Source organism: Schistocerca piceifrons, chromosome 6 (genome assembly GCF_021461385.2).
Source record: "Schistocerca piceifrons isolate TAMUIC-IGC-003096 chromosome 6, iqSchPice1.1, whole genome shotgun sequence".
NCBI classification, from domain to species: domain Eukaryota; kingdom Metazoa; phylum Arthropoda; class Insecta; order Orthoptera; family Acrididae; genus Schistocerca; species Schistocerca piceifrons.
In genome coordinates this window covers 447,013,488-447,038,303 of record NC_060143.1, presented here as the reverse complement: position 1 = coordinate 447,038,303, position 24,816 = coordinate 447,013,488, and positions in this window count along the sequence as shown.

The window sequence follows — 24,816 nt, the reverse complement described above, 5'->3', positions numbered from 1 at the left end:
CTGACTCTGTCATCATCCCAGTTTGGAAAAGGTAATAATGCTACAACATTAAGTTATTTTGGTACAAATGTAGGTATTCTGAAAGTGTCATGTTTGTACACAGTTGCAGGTCTGTACAGGTCAGGGTTTCGAATCCTTTCAAACATGCTGGATCATTATAAAATTATTGACAGATATTGAAAAGTGTGTTCTTAAATTCAACTGTGTCAATTGGAATGTCTTTAAGGTGGTCCCAAACATAGAAATCCATGGGGTTCACATCAGGTGATTTTGGAGGCCATAGTAGGTCCTCCTTGCCCACAGCATCTTAGACATCTCACAGTATCAATAAAGTTTGCCTGTTCTCAGTGCTTGTAGCACACCATCTGGTATTGCTGTCGTTTTTGCAGCATGTGCAAAGCTGTTCCATATGTTGATGCATCCCTGTAAACATTACTATCAGGCTACCTTCAGGCAGAGTAAGCTTCTTGGTATGTGTGCAGCCTCCTGTACATTGCTGTTAGCACTACTGTACATGAAATGCATATCTGCATACCCATCTGTGTAATGTTCAATGTTAACACAAACACTGTCACAGCAATGAACTGACATGAGTGGCACTCTAACTGGGAACTGTACTGTCATACCGATTCTGTTTACAAGTCTCAAACATGTTAACAGACGATACTGTGGACTGGCATGTGGTGTTGACACAGAATCATGTCAGCAGTAGCTGACATCCCCAGTCAGTTATCGTGCAAATGATTGGTTTGTGAACCTACATTAACTGAGAATTGTTGCTTATAGTGTAATTTACTTTGAACTGTATACATCTAAACCATTAGGTTATGCATAAAATCAAAGATGAGGTGACTTACCGAACGAAAGCGCTGGCAGGTCGATAGACACACAAACAAACACAAACATACACACAAAATTCAAGCTTTCGCAACAAACTGTTGCCTCATCAGGAAAGAGGGAAGGAGAGGGGAAGATGAAAGGAAGTGGGTTTTAAGGGAGAGGGTAAGGAATCATTCCGATCCCGGGAGCGGAAAAGTGCTTTTCCGCTCCCGGGATCGGAATGACTCCTTACCCTCTCCCTTAAAACCCACTTCCTTTCGTCTTCCCCTCTCCTTCCCTCTTTCCTGATGAGGCAACAGTTTGTTGCGAAAGCTTGAATTTTGTGTGTATGTTTGTGTTTGTTTGTGTGTCTATCGACCTGCCAGCGCTTTCGTTCGGTAAGTCACCTCATCTTTGATTTTATATATAATTTTTCCCACGTGGAATGTTTCCTTCTATTATATTGATACCAGTAGGTTATGCCCTTTATATGTACTAAGGTAAATGATCTTGGTAAGTTATATGTAAGTTATTGCCTGCTGTTGCCATTTTTGTTGTCCTACTGCTATTTGTGGATACTTTTTATGTACCACCAGTTGATTAGAAACACTTATGATTCATTGTTTAGTGTCTCCTTTATCTACTTAAACTACTTTTGTACCATGTTAGCTTTGCAAGATTTTTCACAGTGCACATTTCCATACAATGCTGGCATGTAGTTGCTTCTAAATTAGTAACAATAATAATAACAATAATAATAATAATAATAATGCCTGGGAAAAGAATAGGCTTCTGGTATGTTCTGCCAGTCGTAGAAGGCGACGAAAAGAACAAACCACTAATAGGGCTAACCCCCCTTTTAGTGCGATTAGTTGGTTCAGGACAGAACTAATGAAGCATCGGACAAGCGCTTGAACCCTATGCCCGTCCACTATGGAAATGACACTGCTAGCCACACGGAAAATGATTTAAATCCAAATAGAGGTGTTTTGCAGGATATGCTTCCTGCAACCACTCTAGAAGGAAAACAAAGGCAGAGGATGAGATGGTCAGATGAGGTTAACCGACACCTCATGTTCTGTTATTACCAAGCAACAAACTTAGGAACCAGGAGATTGGATAGTTTTTTAAGGTGGAGGGTGGCATGCTGTTCTAATTTGTGGTTGGCCTGTAGGAGGATGCTCTGAACAGCCGGTGTGGATGTGGGAGAGGAAAGATTGAGGATTTTTATTAAGGATAGGAGTTGATGGGTGCGTTCATTGGCTGAGTTGATGTGTAGGTGAAGGATTAGGTGGGTGAGGGCAATGGATTGTTCAGTTTGGAACTGGTATAGGGACTGATGGATGATGACAAGATTGATGACATCTTGATGAAACATTGATGACACATTGATGACAAGATTGATGACATCTTCATGATCTGGACTCACAGTGAAGAAGTACTCCAGAATTTCCTCTCCAATCGCAACTCCTTTGGTTCCATCAGATTCACCTGGTCCTACTCCAAATCCCTTGCCACTTTCCTTGACATTGACCTCCATCTGTCCAATGGCCAGCTTCACACGTCCGTCCACATCAAACCCACCAACAAGCAACAGTACCTCCATTATGACAGCTGCCACCCATTCCACATCAAACGGTCCCTTCCCTACAACCTAGGTCTTCGTGGCAAACGAATCTGCTCCAGTCCAGAATCCCTGAACCATTACACCAACAGCCTGAAAACAGCTTTCGCATCACGCAACTATGCTCCTGACCTGGTACAGAAGCAAATAACTAGAGCCACTTCCTCATCCCCTCAAACCCAGAACCTCCCACAGAAGAACCCCAAAAGTGCCCCACTTGTGACAGGATACTTTCTGGGACTGGATCAGACTCTGAATGTGGCTCTCCAGAAGGGATACAACTTCCTCAAATCCTGCCCTGAAATGAGATCCATACTTCATGAAATCGTCCCCACTCCACCAAGAGTGTCTTTCCGCCGTCCATCTAACCTTCGTAACCTCTTAGTTCATCGTTATGAAATCCCCAAACCACCTTCCTTACCCTCTGGCTCCTACCCTTGTAACCACCCCCGGTGTAAAACCTGTCCCATGCACCCTCCCACCACCACCTACCCAGTCCTGTAACCCGGAAGGTGTACACGATCAAAGGCAGAGCCACGTGTGAAAGCACCCACGTGATTTACCAACTAACCTGCCTACACTGTGAAGCTTTCTATGTGGGAATGACCAGCAACAAACTGTCCATTCGCATGAATGGACACAGCCAGACAGTGTTTGTTGGTAATGAGGATCACCCTGTGGCTAAACATGCCTTGGTGCACGGCCATCACATCTCGGCACAGTGTTACACCGTCCGGGTTATCTGGATACTTCCCACTAACACCAACCTGTCAGAACTCCGGAGATGGGAACTTGCCCTTCAGTATATCCTCTCTCCTCGTTACCCGCCAGGCCTCAACCTCCGCTAATTTCAAGTTGCCGCTGCTCATACCTCACCTGTCTTTCAACAACATCTTTGCCTCTTTACTTCCGCCTCGACTGACATCTCTGCCCAAACTCTTTGCCTTTACAAATGTCTGCTTGTGTCTGTGTATGTGCGGATGGATATGTGTGTATGTGCGAGTGTATACCTGTCCTTTTTTCCCCCTAAGGTAAGTCTTTCCGCTCCCGGGATTGGAATGACTCCTTACCCTCTCCCTTAAAACCCACATCCTTTCATCTTTCCCTCTCCTTCCCTCTTTCCTGACGAAGCAACCATTGGTTGTGAAAGCTAGAATTTTGTGTGTATGTTTGTGTTTCTTTGTGTGTCTATCGACCTGCCAGCACTTTTGTTTGGTAAGTCTCATCATCTTTGTTTTTAGATAAATTATTTAACAGTTACATTGCAGACCCATACACATTCCCTGATACACTTACACATGGAGTAACATATCTGAAACCTAAAGATCAAGCAGACACAGCAAACCCAGCTAAATATGGCCCCATAACATGCCTACCAACAATATACAAAATATTAACTTTAGTCATTACACAGAAATTAATGACACACACAACACAGAACAAAATTATAAATGAAGAACAAAAAGGCTGTTGCAAAGGAGCACGAGGATGTAAAGAGCAACTGATAATAGAGGCAAAGGTGACATATTAAGCTAAAACTAAACAAAGGTCGCTACACTATGCATACATTGATTACCAAAAAGCTTTTGATAGTGTACCCCACTCATGGTTACTACAAATATTGGAAATATACAAAGTAGATCCTAAATTGATACAGTTGCTAAACATAGTAATGAAAAACTAGAAAACCACGCTTAATATCAATACAAATTCAAATAATATCATATCACAGCCAATACAGATTAAGCGTGGAATATACCAAGGAGACTCATTAAGTCCTTTCTGGTTCTGCCTTACTCTGAACCCACTATCCAACATGCTAAATAATACAAACTATGGATACAATATTACTGGAACATACCAACACAAAATCACACATTTGCTATACATGGATGATCTAAAACTACTGGCAGCAACAAATCAACAAGTCAGCCAATTACTAAAGATAATAGAAGTATTCAGCAATGATATAAATATGGCTTTTGGAACAGACAAATTTAAGAAAAATAGCATAGTCAAGGGAAAACACACTAAACAAGAAGATTACATATTGGATAACCACAGCGACTGCATAGAAGCTATGGAAAGAACAGATGCCTATAAATATCTAGATACAGACAAAAAATATGAATAGATAATACAAATATTAAAGAAAAACTAAAAGAAAAATATAGACAAAGACTAGCAAAAATACTGAAAACAGAATTGAGAGCAAGAAACAAGACAAAAGCTATAAATACTTATGCTATGCCAATATTAACCTACTCATTTGGAGTAGTGAAATGGAGTAACACGGACCTACAAGCCCTCAATACACTTACATGATCACAATGCCACAAATATAGAATACATCACATATATTCAGCAACAGAAAGAATCACATTAAGCAGAAAGGAAGGAGGAAGTGGATTAATTGACATAAAAAACCTACATTATGGACAGGTAGACAATTTAAGAAAATTCTTTATAGAACGAGCAGAAACTGGCAAAATACACAAAGCAGTCACTCATATAAATACATCGGCCACACCATTGCAATTTCATAACCACTTCTATGACCCTTTAGATCACATAACATCAACAGATACAAAGAAAGTAAATTGGAAAAAGAAAACACTACATGGCTAGCACCCGTATCATCTAACACAGCCACACTTCGATCAAGACGCATCCAACACATGGCTAAGAAAAGGCAATATATACAGTGAGACGGAAGGATTCATGATTGCAATACAGGATCAAACAATAAACACCAGATATTGCAGCAAGCATATTATTAAAGATCCCAATACCACAACAGATAAATGCAGACTTTGCAAACAACAAACAGAAACAGTAGATCACGTCACAAGTGGATGTACAATACTAGCAAATACAGAATACCCCAGAAGACATGACAATGTAGCAAAAAGAATACATCAACAACTTGCCATACAACATAAACTAATAAAATAACATGTTCCCACATACAAGTATGCACCACAAAATGTACTGGAGAATGATCAATACAAATTATACTGGAACAGAACCATTATAACAGATAAAATAACACCACATAACAAACCTGACCTCATACTCACCAATAAAAAGAAGAAATTAACACAACTAATCGAAATATCCATACCCAATACAACAAATATACAGAAGAAAACAGGATAAAAATTGAAAAATACATCCAACTGGCTGAGGAAGTCAAAGACATGTGGCATCAGGATAAAGTTGACATCATACTGATTATACTATCAACTACAGGAGTCATACCATACAATATCCACCAGTACATCAACGCAATACAGCTACATCCAAATGTATATATACAACTACAGAAATCTGTAATTATTGATACATGTTCAATTACCTGAAAGTTCCTAAATGCAATGTAACATATACCGTACAGTTAAAAGGAAGTCACGCTTGATCAAGGTCTGTGTCACTTTCCATTTTTAACCAGACATAACGTCTGAGAAAGGAAAGAAATAATAATAATAGCTTTATTCAACATCGAATGGTACACTGCACTTGTACAAAGAAACAGTAATGATTAAAGTTATTTGTACAATACACAAGACACATTCTTCTGAATATGTCATTAATTTACAACAAAATTACAATAAGATGTTTACTGATTTCTATTTACATAATTTCACAAAGCATTTGTTGGTCTTCATATAAGTAGGGTACTCTTTTAATGTGTAGAAAGGGTGTTTTACTAAAACTTTCTCAAGCTGATGTTTCAGTTTAACTGTAGGCAGAGCCATGACAGCACTAGGCAGTGCATTAGCTAATTTTATACCTGCTTACTGAGGCCCCTTTTCATAAAGTGCTGTTCTGTGGCTGCCAATGTAAAATCATTCTTTATTTCTAGTATTGTACTGGTGGAAATCTGAATAAGTGTTTGGGTGCAGTCTTTTCACAAGCAGCATGACTTTTAGAATGTATGTGTTTATAACAGTTAACACATATGTTTTTGGAAACAAGTTGTGACAAGATTCCCTATATTTTCCTCCACTGATTATTCTCACACCCCTTTTTTGAAGAATAAGTAGCTTATCTAGATTAGCTTTGGTTATTGCCCCCCAAATTTCAATACCGTAGTTCAAGTGAGAGGAGAAAAGAGCATGGTATGTGGTCTTTAGGACTACAGTGTCTCTACAGAACTTGCTGATAGTACTGATTGCACCAAGCAGTTCTAGGCGCTACAGTCTGCCACAGGCATGGATGTGTGTGATGTCCTTAGTTCAATTAGGTTTAAGAAGTTCTAAGTTCTCAGGGACTGATGACCTCAGAAGTTAAGTCCCATAGTGCTCAGGGCCATTTGATTTAATACTGATTGCAAATATATTTTTTGACAGCTTAGTAGTCACTGGCAAACATGTTTGGCTGATAAAGCTTTCCTTGTCTATTTGACTAATGTTTCTGCTTTCAACAATAGCAGTGTCAGCCTTCCAAAAAAGATGCCTTCTATTCCCATGTATTTTGGTACTAGAACCTACTGAAGCATTGTATGGGAATTGTAGGAAACATCAGTGTGTGAGCTCTGGAGGCATACTCCAATAGCCAAATGGAGTTAGGTGCCAAAGATACATGTAATATGGATTCCTCTTGGTCTGTCACAAATTTTAATCTTTAACAAAAGATTTATTACACTGCAGTTAGCATATCTGAAGTTTGCCCAGATGTAATTTCATGTCACTCTTCACTCATACTGCCCCTATTGATCAGTTGCCTGCCATACAGTCATAAAAAATTTGTTTGTGGCCACTCATTAAGTTAATCAAATTTTAGGCAAAGTGTGTTTGGGGCACCCCCATAATGGGGAATGACGGGCAACCCCAGCGGGCCCACACTGCCACTGTACCACCACCTAAGAGCTCAGGCAGGACAGAAAGAGCTGCCACAATGTGAATGAGTGTTGGGGGCAGTCCCCAGTCTGCTCGCAGGGCTGCAAGAACAGCCTGGGTAGCTTTTCCTGCAGCTGTGTCACTGGCCTCAGGCTCCACGTGGATAAGGCATCCTGCAATGCAAGAGATTTTGTTGATTTCTACATGTTCCAGGTGTAAAAGTTAATGAGTGGTTGTTTCATGCGGGAAGCTCACAGATCCACATTTCAATATATTTGCAGGTGATTTGCATTAGGTGTGTTAAATAAATTTTCATTGTGATATTAAATATTAAGCTCAAGGCTTAAAACTGGTATGTTACAAGAGTTTGTTTCTAGTAGAATACAGGATTCAGCGTCGAAAGGTGAGCATAGGATGAGAACCACATGCTTGACAAATGCTATTACAGCATAAGTGAATATCTCTGCGCAACTGTATGAAATATATGTTTAAGTTAATGTGACAAATGAAATTACATCAGTGCATAATAAATTATGTTATAAAAACACTTATTAGTTGTATATTGTATTAAACATAAGATAGATTAGTACGAATTCAGCACAGATACAAATTTTGTAAAGATATTATATAGTTGTTAAAATGTACCCCGACAAATCCTATATCACAAATGTGATCATTGGGATGATAATAAATAAATAAATAAATGCCATTCTTTCATTACACACAAAACAATTCTACTTACATATTACAAAACAAATGTTTGAGAGGACAGAGTCCATTCTATCATTGCCAAGTGTGTCAAGTATGGTTCTGGTATTTACAGCAATATTTATAATTACTCTGTAAAGTATCTCTGTGGTCGGTGCAGTAACATCTCCCAAATGTGAGGCCAGCTGACAGTATCTGTCTGTACTGCAGGACCTGCCATGGAGTACATGTTGGTGACGGGAGGAGGCCAGATCAGGAAGGTGTCACAGTCTCTGACCAGCATGGATATGTCGCACAAGCACCAATTCCTGAGAATCATGGGCCTGGATGTCAATGCCAGAGAGTGTACCCTCTGTGGAGCACTTGTAAGTCTTCCCCCAAAGTGTTTCCCAATGGTTCAAAAGGAAGAAGTTTGTTGTTGATACAAAGGGACTTGCTATTTGAAGCATCAAATCATTGGTGTGATTATTTTACCCACTGGCTACCACCTCAAGAAACAGCTGATTGAATCACAAATTTGCCAACTCAAATTTCCCACATGTACAGAGCAAAGAACTTGTCATTTTTCCCTATTCTAAATTTTTGGCAGACACCTTTCCTATGCGATCTTCTTCCCAGTACTTGGATATACATCAGTAGGTGAAAGCACTGGCAAGCATGCACACACATCCCTCTGCCTCTGCCTCTGCCCCTCCCTCTCCCACTCCTCCCACTCCCTCTCCCTCTCCCTCTCCCTCTCCCTCTCCCTCTCCCTCTCCCTCTCCCTCTCCCTCTCCCTCTCCCTCTCCCTCTCCCTCTCCCTCTCCCTCTCCCTCTCCCTCTCCCTCTCCCTCTCCCTCTCCCTCTCCCCCTCCCCCTCCCCCTCCCCCTCCCCCTCCCTCTCCCTCTCCCCCTCCCTCTCCCACTCCCAATCCCACTCCCACTCCCACTCCAACTCCCACTCCCACTCCAACTCTCTCCCCCTCCCCCCTCTCCCCCCTCTGCCCCTCTCCTTCCCTCTCTGTCTCCCCTCCCCCCTCTCCCCATCCCCCTCTCCCCTTCTTCCTCCCCATCTCTCCCCTCCCCCTCTCTCCCCCTCCCCATCTCTCCCCTCCCGCTCTATCCCCTCCCAATCTCTCCCCTCCCCCTCTCTCCCCCTCCCCATCTCCCCCTCCCCATCTCTCCCCTTCCCCATTTCTCCCCTTCCCCCTCTCTCCCCTTCCCCCTCTCTCCCCTTCCCCCTCTCTCCCCTCCCCCTCTCTCCCCTCCCCTCCTCTCTCTCTCCCCCTCCTCCCTCTCTCTCTTTTTGCATGTGGTGATGATTCACTCAGAGGGGGCTGATCCAAATCTTGCTGGTAGAAGAAATTTATTACCAGTATTTGCCAACATCTGGATGACATTAGACCTGCCTAGTTTCACAACACAGAAGCACTTGTGATTATCTGTCAGCTGGTGACTTTTTCCCCTGGATTTGGCATTTGGCCATTGCCATACTGCCATCTGTACCTGGTACGGGAGAACAGCGGACCCATATCTGATTCATTGTGTAAACCACACATTGGAGGTACCTTCAGTCCTATTTGTAACATTGGGGGTGGGAATTCTCAAGGACTGAAGAGCATACATGTAATCATTCACAGAAACCCTGCTTCTATTCCAGTCAGTAATCCAATGGGGGGAGTTAGTTTACACTGCACCTGGCCATAATGTACTGCTTTCAAAATCTTAATTGAATTCCATTGCTTCAGCCAGTAATTTCTAGCTTTTTTGTTGAGCACATCTTGCTAAAGAAGTCTTGTTTACAATTTTACTTAACCTCACTGCTCACCTTGGTTTCTTTCATTATGGAAGATGCCACTGTGCCCTGGGATTAAGAAACTTAATATTCCTGATTGTTGATTAATAACAACTTCTTTAATAATATCTATAATAATGACTCTTGTGCTGTTTGGCTTTTTAATGCACTTTAGTGTGACTGCAGAATCAGTATCCCCATACTGCTCCGTGTGAAGAGTCTGGTGCTTCCCTAACTGTAATAGCTTTTGCATAATATAGTTGCAGGTGGCGACTGTTGGAGAGTGGAGGTTGTGTGCTGCAGACAGGTTTCACTCTCACCCTCTTCTTGTCATATTTCAAAAACAGGACACCACAGTAAACACACGCCAACTTGTCACCTACACTCAACAGATGCATTTAACATACAGTTCATGCTTGGCAACAAAAGAGCCATTGTCTGCCTCCATAGGAAAAGCCTTTATCATTATGCAGCTGAACAGCTCTTTAATATCTCCAAGTTGAAAAATGGCAAAAAAATACTTTGATCTCATAGTAGAATCTCCATTTACATTGTGTGACAGTATTATTGCTGTCAATATCAATCTCTACATCTGTTACCAAGCACTGTGTGGTCAGAGGCTACACAGTATAGAAGCATCCCTTCATTTTCCACTTATGGATGGAAAGCAAAAGCAGTCTAGGCACCCTTCTCCATTAACTCAAGTTTCCCTTTAACTGCTGCAGCAACTGGTAGGTTTCATGACTATTATTAGATTATGGTCTCTGTTTCATCATTAAATCTCTACGTGATGGAAACTGCAATGGGAGACATAAGACAGTTCGTCTAACAAACATGAGTTATGGAAATGCTACACAAACTTGCAACAAATTGTCAAACTCTTCTTCGATTGCTTATCACCACATCCATTAATCCAACATCACAATTCTAAAGTTTAGTTCAACCACAAGTCTAGCATCTGCCTTACATCATCTCAGTTTTCACAGCTATTCTGATAAGTTTAATTTTTGTCACTGGAAAGGCTTGTTGCCATTATCTAGATCACTACAAAGAATGGAATACCATAATTTCATCTTCTGAGAAGTGACACTCAATAGGTTTCTCTGCAGAACTGGGTGTTTGTGCTGTGTTCAGCACCTAGCAAAACTTTGTATTTACTTTTCACTGGTTATGTTGAACTCTTACTCTGGGAGCACACATCTTAGTATTCTGGCATTTTCACAAACAGTTGTCTTTAACAGGCAATAAGCTTGATTGCTGTGTCAGTATGTATTGAACAACATTGTAAATATGAAGTGCTCTGTTACTACTGTTTGAATTATATTCAATTAACACCTCATATGCATTGTCTTGTGTAATGTACATATGGACTCCTGTTGATTTAAGTTCCAGTTCACACTGTCTGAGTGTGTCTGAGGCACCAGCATTCTTCTAAACTCTTTTGCATCTTACATCAAAATTACCCATCTGAACACAATTTCTGCTAATAGAATTCCTCAAAGGACTTGTATTTCATGTTTTGTCATGTTGAGACCACTAGAAACCTTAAACCTATTAGTAACATATTTCTCAAGGATGTAGAAAAACCTCTAAGCAATATATAACTGTTACGAAATATACAATTCAATATGAAATTTTGGTGCTGGCCCAGCCCAACAGAGCTTAACTTCGGTGACCTGACAGGAACCGATGTTACCACTGTGGCAAGGCCATTGGTTATTAAACCTCACAACCTGGGTTTATTCACTATGACATATTTTTTGATATTCCAGAAACATTTAATACAGTAAAAACATCAAGATTCTTTCTAAAACAGTATTTTTACTTTGTTGTTTTGTGGAACATGTAGTTCTTGTGACATTAACTATTTTTGTATAAAATTCCACCTTCTTATCATACGCGACTTTAGAGTCTGAATTTTGCTGTGAAGTTGTAAGAATCTGCCAGATTGAATATTATAAACAAATAATAATGCTTTCTTCCAGTATTTTTTGTGTCTACCCTTACCTTCAATAAATTATCTGGTTGTTGATAAAAGTACTTGTATATATAACAATACAGTTCAAAACATTACAAAATTTAAACGTTCTTAAATGTTCACATGTTCCACTGATTCATTACTTAATTTTAACTAATCACATTTACTGCTGTGAATTTTTGGTTATTATTTATATTGTCTGATTCCTCACAATATGTTTAAACATTACTGAGAGTTGCATAAAGAAAGGATGAAAACAGTGTGAAAGGGCACTAAAACTCCTTAATTTTTAGGACAAACAACAACAATTTACTGCCAGTCAGTGAAGATTGACAACAGGACATTTGTGGAAGGGGTAGGTAACCCAACAGAGGTGGCAGTAGACTGGATCACAAAGAACATCTACCACATCAATGATGTGGCAGCTGGGTAGAGTGACATACAGGTGTGTGCAAGGGGGTTGGAACTGATACTCAGTTTGGTAAAACTGCTTGACAGTTGATTCATCACCTCAGAGTAATTCTCAGATTGGAGCTCCCACCATTAGGCTGTTGTTGAGTGTTGCATCAAAGCATCACTTCACTTGTAGTTCATAAGCAGTGCAGTGGGCATAGGTAATTATGTAGCATTTCTAGCAGCTCATTTAACTCCTTTTGGTTGCAGTGGTCTCCACTGCAACTGCAGCCCACTTTTACCAAAGCATTGAGAGGTGCAGGCACAGTCAATGTCGTGACACTGCAGCACAGAGTGAAATGAGTTAAGTGACAAGTAGTTTCAGTAACAGTATAAACCAGAAGTTGTTTTTGTTCAGGGTTTTTCCTTCCCAAGGTGTGCCACCTGATGGAGAAGCTCTGTGATGACATGCTGGTGGTCAAATGTGGCAGTAGGGTTGGCAACATCACAGTTATTCCACTTTTTGGGTGAGTGTATGATGAGTATATGAGAAGGAACAGTAAATGATCTGTCAGGTCTCACAGTTTGTGTAATATCAAGAAATAAAATATTTCTTAAGACTTTCACACTGGTAACAAAAAATTTCTTCATTCTGATTTCTCCATTTGGTAAAGTAGTTAACTTTCTTGTAACTTAATTTGAGATGAATAGTTGGATATCACTGTTGTTAGCCACCTTATATGAATTGTGCTTTATTCTCCACAATTTGCCCTATCTTTAGTGATATCATTTTTTTAAATCATAGTTACCTGTTTTTGAGATTGACCCGAAAAGCAAAACAATGTGTCAAAAGCTTACTTGTTCAGTAGCCTTTGTTGTGTATGTGTGCAACTCAGCATCTCTGCCTTTCATAATATTGGCACTATTCCATCCTGGATTTTCCATTATTTAATTCTGATTCCCAAGTACATGATTTAGTGTAGGATTTTGAGGGTTTTCAGAAGATTTCAATATTTTTAGTATCAGCATCTTGCTGGGAAAGAAGTATCCCCTTAACATTTAGATTGGTATATGACTAGTGCAATAGTTAAATTTTTCCACTCATTGATTTGTTAAAAAATGAGTATTATGCAATACAACTTTCAATGCAGTTAGTGAAAGACAGTAAGAAACAGACAGCACATTGAAATTGTAAGTAAAAATGTTAGTCTAGATCACATTTATATCATCACAGTGTGAAAAGTATATTTGTGTTCATTCCTTTTTTTTTCAATCAATTTGATATTCCATTACAAACAGCTAAGTTATGGATTTGAAAGCAGTTTTGAACTACCAGTGCTGGATTTGAGAACATGTGAAGTGTGGCTATAAAATAAGGTTACTATTTCTGTAAAAGATCTGGTTTCAAAAAGATAAGTATTTCATTGTTACCCTCAATATACTTTGGTTTTATTTTTACTGCTTAAAATGGACTGATACACTATGTGATCAAAATTATCTGGACAGCTGGCTGAAAATGACTCACAAGTTCGTGGTGTCCTCCATCGGTAATGCTGGAATTCAGTATGGTGTTGGCCCACCCTTAGCCTTGATGAAAGCTTCCACTCTCACAGGCATCCATCCAATCAGGTGCTGGAAGGTTTCTTGGGGAATGGCAGCCCATTTTTCACAGAGTGCTGCACTGAGGAGGAGTATTGATGTCGATCGGTGAGGCCTGGCATGAAGTCAGTGCTCCAAAACACCTCAAAGGTGTTCTATAGGATTCATGTCAGGATTATGTGCAGGCCATTCCATTACAGGGATGTTATTGTTGTGCAACCACTCCGCTACAGGCCATGCATTATGAACAGGTGATCAATCATGTTGAAAGATGCAGTTGCCATCCACAAATTGCTCTTCAACAGTGGGTGCTTAAAACATCAATGTAGGCCACTGCTGTGATAGTACCAAGCGGAACAACAAGGGGTGCAAGCCCCCTTGATGAAAAAACATGACCACACCATAACACCACCACCTCTGAATTTTACTGTTGGTGCTACACATGCTGGCAAATGATGTTCACCGGGCATTCACCATACTCATACCCTGCCATTGGATCACCACATTATGATCACATGATTTGCCACTCCACACAACGTTTTTCCAGCGTTCAGTCAGCCAATGTTAATGCTCTTTAGAATAAGTGGGGTGTTGTGTGGCATTTACCGGAATGATGCGTTGCTTATGAGCAGCCATTCAACCATGAAATCCAAGTTTTCTCACCTCCCACCTAACTCTCATAGTACTTACAGTGGATCCTGATGCAGTTTGGAATTCCTGTGCAATGGTCTGGATAGATGTCTGCCTATTTCACTTTACGACCCTCTTCTATTGTCGGTGGTCACTGTCAGTCAACAGACAAGGTCGGCCTATATGCTTTTGTGCTGTATGTGTCCCTTCACGTTTCCACTTCACTATCACATCAGACACAGTGGACCTAGGGATGTTTAGGAATGTGGAAATCTTGTGTACAGATGTATGACACAAGTAACACCCAATCACCTGACCACATTTGAAGTCCGTGAGTTGCGTGGAGTGCCCCATTCTGCTCTCTCATGATGTCTAGTGACTACTGAGGTTGCTGATATGGAGTACCTGGCAGTAGGTGGCAGCAAAATGCACCTAATATGAAAAACATATGTTTTGGGGGTGTCCAGATACTTTTGATCACATAGTGTATTTTGTTCCTTCTAATGATGGTTTGATCTTCAGAATAGATAAGTGACATATTGCTAAGTCCAGCAAATATTGTAGGTGGTCTAAAGCTGAGTTGCTGTATTTCCTACAAACCTATTTAACAGACAATGCAGTATGAGTCCATGCATGAATTTGTTTATTTTCTTTATTTGTGTAAAGGTTTTATTCATTTCATTATTTAGTGAATTTTTTTTTAGAAAAGTCAATAGAAGAGTTAAACTTTTAGTTTGATTAACTTAAGTCCTTAGTATATTGAAATTAGGGTTGATGTTGAACTTTAAATATTCTACTGAAAAAATAAATATTAAGACAATAATAATAAAACGATTTATATTTTTCTCAAAATTGCCCCCAACCCAGCCATAAATATAATTATACAACCAACTGAAAGTAAAAACCAGCCACAATTATAAGAGTCTAACATTGGTCTAAAATGAATTAATAAATAAACCACAGCAGTAACAAGAGCAGAAGAATGAACCAAGGTAGAAACAGAATTTGATTTTAATTATCAAGTGATCTTGGACTCAACAATTGATTTAGTATTGGAATAATTCACGCCAGCAGCCACGGTTATACGATTTGTACAAGTGAATATTATTGGTTAAAACAGTTATTTATATTATTTGAGCTAAAATATTAATTTGTTAACCAAGGACCTAGTCCTTAAAATATGATAATTTTACTATTGAATAAACCCTTACAATTAAGACACCCTTTAATTAAAATTATTAATAACTAATCAGAGTGCAGCTGGTCAGCAAGATTCACACAATCATAAAAAGTTTGCAATAACAAATGCCAAAATGTTTTACACTTTGACTTACAGATTTTGTTTAGAGACAATATTAGGCAGATACTACTTTTGTGTTGTCCTTCTAATTAAGATTAATCTTGTCATGTCAGAATGATTCGTGTTACATTGTACCCTACAACAAGAATGTTGTGTACACACACAATCCTTACTGCAATATGTTGCTGGTTCAGTTGATGCAAATGCATGTCATGAATCTGTAATGTTTGGCTGAGGGTCAACCCATGGCAGTTGGGACTCACTTGGCAAGTAAGAAAAGACGTGTATCTCACGTCTCCACCTGTACTTGATGTGCTCATAACTTGAACTACCTGACTCACACTCTTGTGGTGCTTGACAGTAGATTTTTCCCACCATCGACCTGTGTAGGGCCAAAAAATTTATTGTTGGGTAAGGTACTGTGGACTCCTTACAGATGCCACAACAGAAGTACTCAATGATCCTGTGTTGATGGTACTAGATGAGCACTTTGATTGAAAAAGCAAAGGCTGGCAGCATTAGGAGGACAGACCTTGCTGGAGGCAGCAGGATAGTTTTGGTGCAGTCAGGCCCAGAGTTGCTGAGTGAACTGGGGCTAGACATGGTGCGGTGCATCATCCTCTGGGCAGATACCTTCTCCCAGGTCTTTGAGTCAGTTACATACGATGGTGAAGAGAGAATTGCAGAGTTCATGTCAGAAGAGAGATTCCAACCTGTTATCCCAGACACTGGACATTTCATACAAGTAGTGTAGAGAGTCTTGCACATTGGGACTGACTGTAACAGGACAGTATAGCTTGATTCACAGTGTACACCTAAAGCACATTGTATTTTGTTTTGCATTGCTTTGAAGGCTGGAGGGAGAATTCCATTACTTTGTAAGGTGAGTATTGCTGTTGCACAGCTCAGCTAAGAAATGGCACCTGGGCTCTCATATAAAACACAAACCATAAGGACTATGAATTACAAGATGATGTGCCACCCACAGTAGTGTGAATAAAAAAAATTGAATCACATATGTGGAGAATTCTTGCTACTTTGGTGCTATTATTAACCTTAATTGACACTAACTGCTCAAATCAAATATCACCATTGTCAGAATTGGCCCCAATGGCCTGGTTGCCAAAGAACTCACCTAGTAGATAGAGTATACTTATACACACAATGGCCATTACACAGCAAGTGTGAGACTGGAGATAGTTTTATTTAAATGACAAACTGCCACAGTTTTGGTTCAATAAATCATCATAGGTCCTATTCCCAAAAATCTCTGTAGCCACACAGTTAGCTGCTGCCTTGGGTGCAGAAGGACCTGGGTTCAATTCCTGCTACCTTTCTGAGGAGGAGATATCTGCAACAGAATTCACTCAGCCTTGAGGCCTGCTGAGCCGTTCAAATGCAGCAATAGTAGCTGTTTTGTCTGACAGTGGCTGGAGGGATGGATAACATGCTGATCACACACCCCACAATCATAGATGTCTCCTTGTACTGCATTACAGGCAGTATGCACAGAACATGCTTAAAGCCTAGTCCCTGAGTGGCATTACTCTTAAAGTACTTATTCCAATTTTGATTGATATTTAAGTGAAATCTCAAATTTCCTCAATTCATTACTGAAGCATATGCATTCGTGGCTTTTTCACTGCATCCTTATTCCACACATAAACAGACTCAAAAGGCTGGTGCTGTTTGAGGATAAGATCTACTGGCTGCCAGAGCATTCGGGCTTTGTGATGAAATACAAGCTGTTCACGAAGGGGCAGAGGGACTAGAGCATCCACATAAACATCTGGGAAGGAAACTACCTGACTGTCATGCAGGAGTCATGCCAGAGAGCTGGTGAGTATGAGAGCACGTGTGTGGAGATCACATCTGGGAGCAGAACTTTGGGGATATGGAAGAAGTTGGTATATGTTAATGAGATACAATCAAATTGCAAATGTGATCTGTTTACTGTATGAACAATACTTTCATACTGTTTAATACTAATAACAAGAGGGAAAGGTTATATTGCTACTCATCACATCAAGGAGGCATGGATGTGGATAGGTACAGTGAAAAATAAAGCTGGAGATCTATGCCTCCTGTGATGAGTAGCAACATATCCTTCAAGTATTTTCATTCCATCTTGGACTTACTATTGTTTGATTCTGCTCAATAATAAGTGATTAGGCCAGATAAATGTAGCAAAGTGAACTGGAAAGCAAGCTTTGTATCCTCAGACAAGTTTAAAAAAGGTTTTGCTTACATTCTGTTTGTAGCTCAATATCAGTAACCTACATATTTACTTGAAAGTCTTTCGCATTATATGGAACAGCAGACAGGATTGCTAGTGTATTTAACTTCAATGCATCTGAGGTCAAAGTATTCACGTAACAAAAGTATGAAGCAAAAGAGCTCACTAAGGTAACATCTTTGAGTAGCATTTTACTCATTCTTACTAGTCAAAACAGGCTCCCTAATGCCACTTAGGTTTCATGGAAGTTGGTTGGCTACAATAGAACCTGTGTGAGGGGAGGGGGAGCCAAAGTCCATGGACATTTGTGCATTTCCTAAAGTCACTGCAGCTTCTGTGTCCACTTGCATTTTTTGCAAATCAATAAACAATTTGTTTGGGAAGACAGTCAATTCAGACAAACAGTTTGTCCATCACTACTATTGTGCCTGCCATGTTGGAAGTAGTTTCACACCAATGCACTGTGGACTTAATTGTCGCAAACAGCCCAACACTTAGAGCAAGCAGCACGCTCATGTCAGATGAAACAGTATGGGCAAGACGAAGGGGGCACACGGCCGCTATTGTAACACAGCCTGTTGTTGCTGTGGCAATAACCGTCAATGCCCCATGTGACACTGAGTCAAAGATTGTACTGCTGCCTTGTCTCCCTAGCAGTGCACCTAACAGGTGTCAACTATGTTATTTCAACCCCCCTCCCCCTTCCCCCCACACAGCAATCTGATTGCCTGTGGCCCATGACACCTCAAGGGACTGTGCTATATAGAGCACACCTGTAAGCATTGGATTCTCACACAGAAGTGCTTTTCCCTATCTGGGGTCAATGAATATCACACATTGTGTGATGAGTGTAGAATTCATGATGGGTACTAGTGACAAATTTACAATGACTGCTCAACCTGTGTAATTCTGCAGCCCAGGCTTTGTAAGATTGGATTGGATGTTTCTGACAATGGTAAAATTTCTACATGCATCACAATGACATGCGTTCTCTCACGGTAACATGTTGAGAGAAGCTGACACATTTCATCAAATAAGCCAGCCTGTTCTTGCAAAAGTGCAAGTTGGTACAACTGGTGACTGCATGGTGAAAATCAGGAAAGAGAGCCCTGCACAGGTTAGTATCAACCACATGAAAAACCTGTAAGTGTTTGTGTCACTGTGTCTCATAGGAGTCCCAATCTTCAACTGGTTTATAGTATGCTAGAAAGGGCAATAGTTGCACTGATGGGAGAGTAACCCGCTACAAACAAGCTGATGCTACTTGAGAGCAGTAGTGAGAGCCTACTGTTCTGTGAAGGCTTGCTGCTGGACAATGATATGTTCAAGTATTTCTTCCTTTGAGTTGTTCATCAGAAGACTTAGTACTGGCACTGGTATGCAGAGAAAACATAACCCTCACTTGTCGTCAAGTCTGTTATAGTGAGAACACAAAGGATTTATGGAAATTCGTACATTATACAGCAACCCGTAAGATAAAATGTATAGGTTGTGCATAGCATTGAACACATTGACTGGATAACAGTATTACAGGTTAAAAGAATTGGCTGAGCAGTCATTTGTGATCTCTTAAATAACACTGTTTTTTTAGTGGTGAACCAAAGTGCACCAGGGGGCTGACCTGTGACTTCTAAGCAGCCTGTGAACTGTATGGATGTGTGATCTCTGAAATTTTATTTGTCATGAGTGAAGGAGCATCATCTTCAATAACAAGTGTGAATTTAAGATGGGCTGAAATTTATAACCACAATACTAGATACAAATGAATTTCCATATAGAACATGCATCTACATCTGGGATTTGGAATATATTTTATATCCCAATGCAAAAGTTCATAACAGGTTGCTGGTAGATATTGAGGAGGAATTGAAAATTCAGAAACAAAATAAATGCCTTATTAACATCTCATATGTTATATATTTAGACTTGGGAACATTTTGTAATTGCAGTGTCTATGTGAAGTTGATGGTGTAACTCTGACAAGTATCAGCTCTATCCCAACACTTTGTTTGAAGGGTTGGACAGTAACTGATCAATGTAAGAGCAGCAGCAGCAGTGGCTTCTTTAAAGGAGCCATTTTGTCTCCTAACACCCTCAAGCAAATATAAAATAATTCAGAAGCAGTTTTCATTGTTTGGCCAGGATAGTACTAATTATACTAACAGTACTATGGAACAGAACAGAAATATTTGAGTGATGATGTCACATATACAGCCGTTCCACCTTATGTTTCACATTTTATGATACATTGAAGGAACAATAGCATTTCTCTATTATTATAAATGTATTGCTTTCCAGTTTCAAGTGTTTTCCATCCTTGGATCTATAGTACAATCATTGAACTATATGAAAATAAAGGTAAATTAGTTACAAACTACAGCATGCACACACTGCATTCAACACGTAAATGTCATGACAGATATTTGGATTCAGGTTATGGCATGTTCAATATGTCTGTCATCATTGGCGATGATGTGCCACAGATGAATAGCAAAATTCTGCATGATCTGCTGAAGTGTCGGAACATCAATGCTGTTGATGACCTCGTGAATGGCTATTTTCAGACCATCAACAGTTTTGGGGTTATTGCTGTACACCATGTCTTTAATATTGCCCCACAAAACAGGAGTCACATGTGTTCAGATCCAGAGTATATGGCAGCTAATCAAGGCTCATGCCAGTGGCCTCTGGGTACCCCAGAGCCAGAATACAGTCCCCAAAGTGCTCCTCCAAGTCATCAAACACTGTCCTGTGTCAATGGTGCTGAGCTCCATTATGCATGAACCACATCTTGTAAAATCTGGGTAACTTTGGATATTGGGGATGAAATCATCTTCCAAAACCTTCATGTACTGTTCAGTAGCCACTGTGCCGTCAATGAATATTGCACTGATTATACTGCGACTGGACACTGCACATGACACAATCACCCATTGAGGGTGAAGAGACTTCTTGATCATGAAATGTGGATTCTCATTCCCCCAAATGCATCCAAATGTAAGTGCTCTTTGTCACTAAACCAAACCATATTTCTACCCAAAATCATGTTCGTCAATTCCATGGACAATAGTGTTGGTGAAACACAACTGTTGTTCCATGGCCTTGGAGCTTAGTGGATGATGGGTTTGAATTTTGTATGTGAAGAGATGCAAGTTTTCAACTACAATTTGTCACAGTTCCTCTCGGTTGATTCACACTTGTTGTGCAGTTTGTCTGATCAATTTCCTGATGCCGGTTTGAATAACAGCACGTGTTTTCTCAATGTTTTCAGGCATTTTTGGATGACTGAAATTGTCAAGACTGTCATCAGGAACACTACTCATTCTCTCAAACTTGTGAATCAAATTCTTGATTGTTAGCACACTTGGATCAGTAGTCTTCAGCTTGCATTCAGTCACAAACTTCCTTTGAGCTGCAGTTGGGCCTTCACAAGTGCTATATACTCAGGCACACTGTACTATGACATTTTCATGTGCAAATGGCCGACAACAACAAGGCACGAGTGCATGTGCTTACTAATTCCCAGTGTACCCCATGGCCAAGTGTGCAGTTTGAACACCCTAACACAAACTGTTCAGAAGTTATGACAATTTTACTTCATATAACTAAATAATTATCACCTCATAAATCTAAAATCTGTAATGTGCCAATACAAATATAGAATATAGAAATGCTTCCTGCCATTGTGACTTAGAGGCATAAACCCCTGTGAGCCTCACCGTTGCTCCCACATGTGCTCAATTACTGCTCAGTTTGCCAATTGCTTCTGTGCAAGCAGGCAGATTGTAGGTGAAAACATCAGCAGCAAGAATAAGGTACGGTTTCTGCATGGGGCACTCTCCTAACACAATAGTGTGGAGTAGTGTCAAGCAGTAAGAACTGATGTGTGTTTGACAGCACATTGGTAAAAACTACAGTGCTGCAACAATACATCAGAGAAAAAGACCTACTGGCCCACCATGTAGGCTGGCTCATATTGACAGTACTAGGTACAGCAAAACACAGTCACTGCTGGTTCTAGTGTGTTGTCAGCCCTAGGATATGCACTAGACTCTCATCAGTTCTAGGGAACAATTTCTAGATTACTTTCAGTTCTGAGTATTGCCTGGCACTACTGTGAATATTTAGCTTCTAAATATTTCCTGTCCTGCGGGCACCTTGTGTCTAAAGAAATTTATAAGATGAAATGGGACATCACTGAAAACTTTGAACGTTTGCAGGGTACAAAGGCCTCAGATCTGCGAGTCATCCTCCCAGGAATTGTGGGGGGTTTGAAAACCACTATGGTTGCTGACTAGCTGAGCAGAGAGTCTGAGGAGCTGGACACATCTTCTGTGTTGATAGCACTTGTAATTGTGCTGGTGGTGGTGTGCCTGGCAGCTGTTGTGTACTACAAATACAAGAGGCAGCTGATCACATCCAGGGACTTGTACTTGAGGTAAGCAAAAGGTGGGGAGCTTGCTAAATGTGGCAGAAAAATTTATTGTATTAATGGTTCTTCTTCATAAAGAACTGGAAGTTTTGTGAGCATTACCCCTATCCACCCTGATAAAGTTTTTAAACCTATATTTGATATATGCCATTTCCCATGCATTATGACCTATGGTATCAGGTTATCCAGTAAAAATACTGAAATTCTCAGGATGATAGTTTTCTCAAAATGTCACTAGCACAATTGTGCTAGTTAGGTTTTATCCCATTCCAAATAATATGTATTGTGCTGTTTGGGAAGTGCTGTTATTTTTTTTTTTTTTTTCAAGGACTTTGATTACAATAGTATGACAAAAGTTATATGCAATAGTATGACAAAAGTGATATAAGCATATACATGTTGCAAAATAACTTACACCACACACACACACACACACACACACACACACACACACACACACACACACTATATGTAAATAACTATTTCAGAAATACTGTGATAAGACTGCTAAGCTGAATATGGACTGTTTTTCCTTTTATAGAAAACTTTTTATAAGGTGTTTCTGTGATACAAAGTATTTTGATATGTACAACAGTATAGAAATGTAAAATATCTGAAGATGTGAATTAAACATCCTGAGATTACTTCAGCATGAGCTATTTCTTTGTGAATACTGTGATAATTGGTATTTCATAGCTATATGGCTGGTGTGACAGTGAGAAATTTTCTGGGGTCATAACCATCGTAATGCTTGTCTACAAGTGGTAAAGAATATACTACCAAAAATTCAATGAAAAATATTACTGTAATTTGTCATTTGGGTAATGGCTTTCTCATATTTTGCAGAAAATCACTGATTCATCTGTTACTGTGAGTTCCACCCCACAAACAATGAAAAAAAAAAAAAAAAAAAAAAGAGCTCCCTCAAAGCTGAAAACATCAGAATCTGAATCAGAGGCAGACTTCCAGTTGGTGGAGAGGTGGACAAGATGTTCCTACTTACATATACTGAATTTTGATGAGACTCACAAGACTTTCAAGTTATGCATTTTATTTTTGGCGACACTATCTTCCATATTAATTGAATTTTAAATTCAGAGGGAGCTGCCACATATCATTGTAAATTCTGTGGTAACTAATGTGAGATTCTGGATTTAGACTACATACTTTAGTTAGCTTAATTTTTCTGTATAGTAAGGCATACAGCATTATTAGTGTGTTAACAATAGATGCAATGAAGTTTACTACGTTTTGAAGTATGGTGCTCATTCATACAAACAGGGATACAAATTTACAAAGGTAAAATAGTGTCCATGTATTTTTCTACATTTTTGAAGAGCAAAATTGTCTATAATCCAAAATTCTATTGGTCTTTGTTGTTAATCTAAAGTAGTTAAATCCAATGTAACCATATTTTTAAAGCATTATGTGGTTTGCAAAATGTTTCTTCTTATACCAGTCTTTAGAAGACCAAACACGCCCCCTCCCTCCCCCCCCCCACCCCCTTCCCAACCCATCCCCCACATGTTGGAAGTATCAGTATATACTCAGTCAAGCACTAGAAGTACTTTCATTCAGTTAGAATTTCATGTCTATGAATAGTTCATACAATTATTGTGTAATGGCTGAAACTGATTAACCTCACACAAATTCACTGCAGAAGTTAATGACCGAATCAGACATAAACAGTGCCTTGTAATGACAATGTTGAGTAGTTACTTTTGGTGATTATTCAGTCTGACGAACATTGTGATATGTTAACATTTGCACAGAATTCACAGAGTGATCTGGTTTGACTTATATTGATTGCTTGTTTTCCACACTTTAAAAATTATGAAGTTTTGGTGGTTCATTACTGTGCTTGGATTGCAACTACAGAACTGTTGCCAGATGTAGCATGTAACTACCCATTTCTATATCGAACTGGAGTAAGAGAGACCCAAATGGGCTGTGAACACTATTTCAGATTAGTGCTACTAAAGGTGTTGGAGCTTCATTTTGGTGTGAACTGAATGGACAGTAGCAGACTTTCACCACAAATTTATGAGCCACTTTTCTAAGGTGGTGCTGGCTATGGAGGATGTCTTCACAGGTGAATAGTGTAGGCTACAATGCGTTAAGATTTGTCATTGTTGTTACCTTGCAATTCCAAAATGCATCTTATGTTAACTAACTTTCTTTGTGGACAGTGTTGGTGCAGCTAGACACTTAACCATCCCTTAAGTTCTTCTTGCACTTAAATCATAAAATTTTAAGCAATTTCAGCTCACAGTGAAGAAAAACGTACTTCTTTTAACAGGTGCTTACACTATATCTCAGTGTATAATCCCTTATTGTAATTAGACATTTAGTAACATGGAAATATCACTTGTATGTACAGTTTATAATATGTTTGATAATACATTTTTAGACAGCTCTCTAGACTAGTTTAGTTCTGCCATGACATTCAGAATTGTTATGGTACAAGCATTTTCTCAGTTTT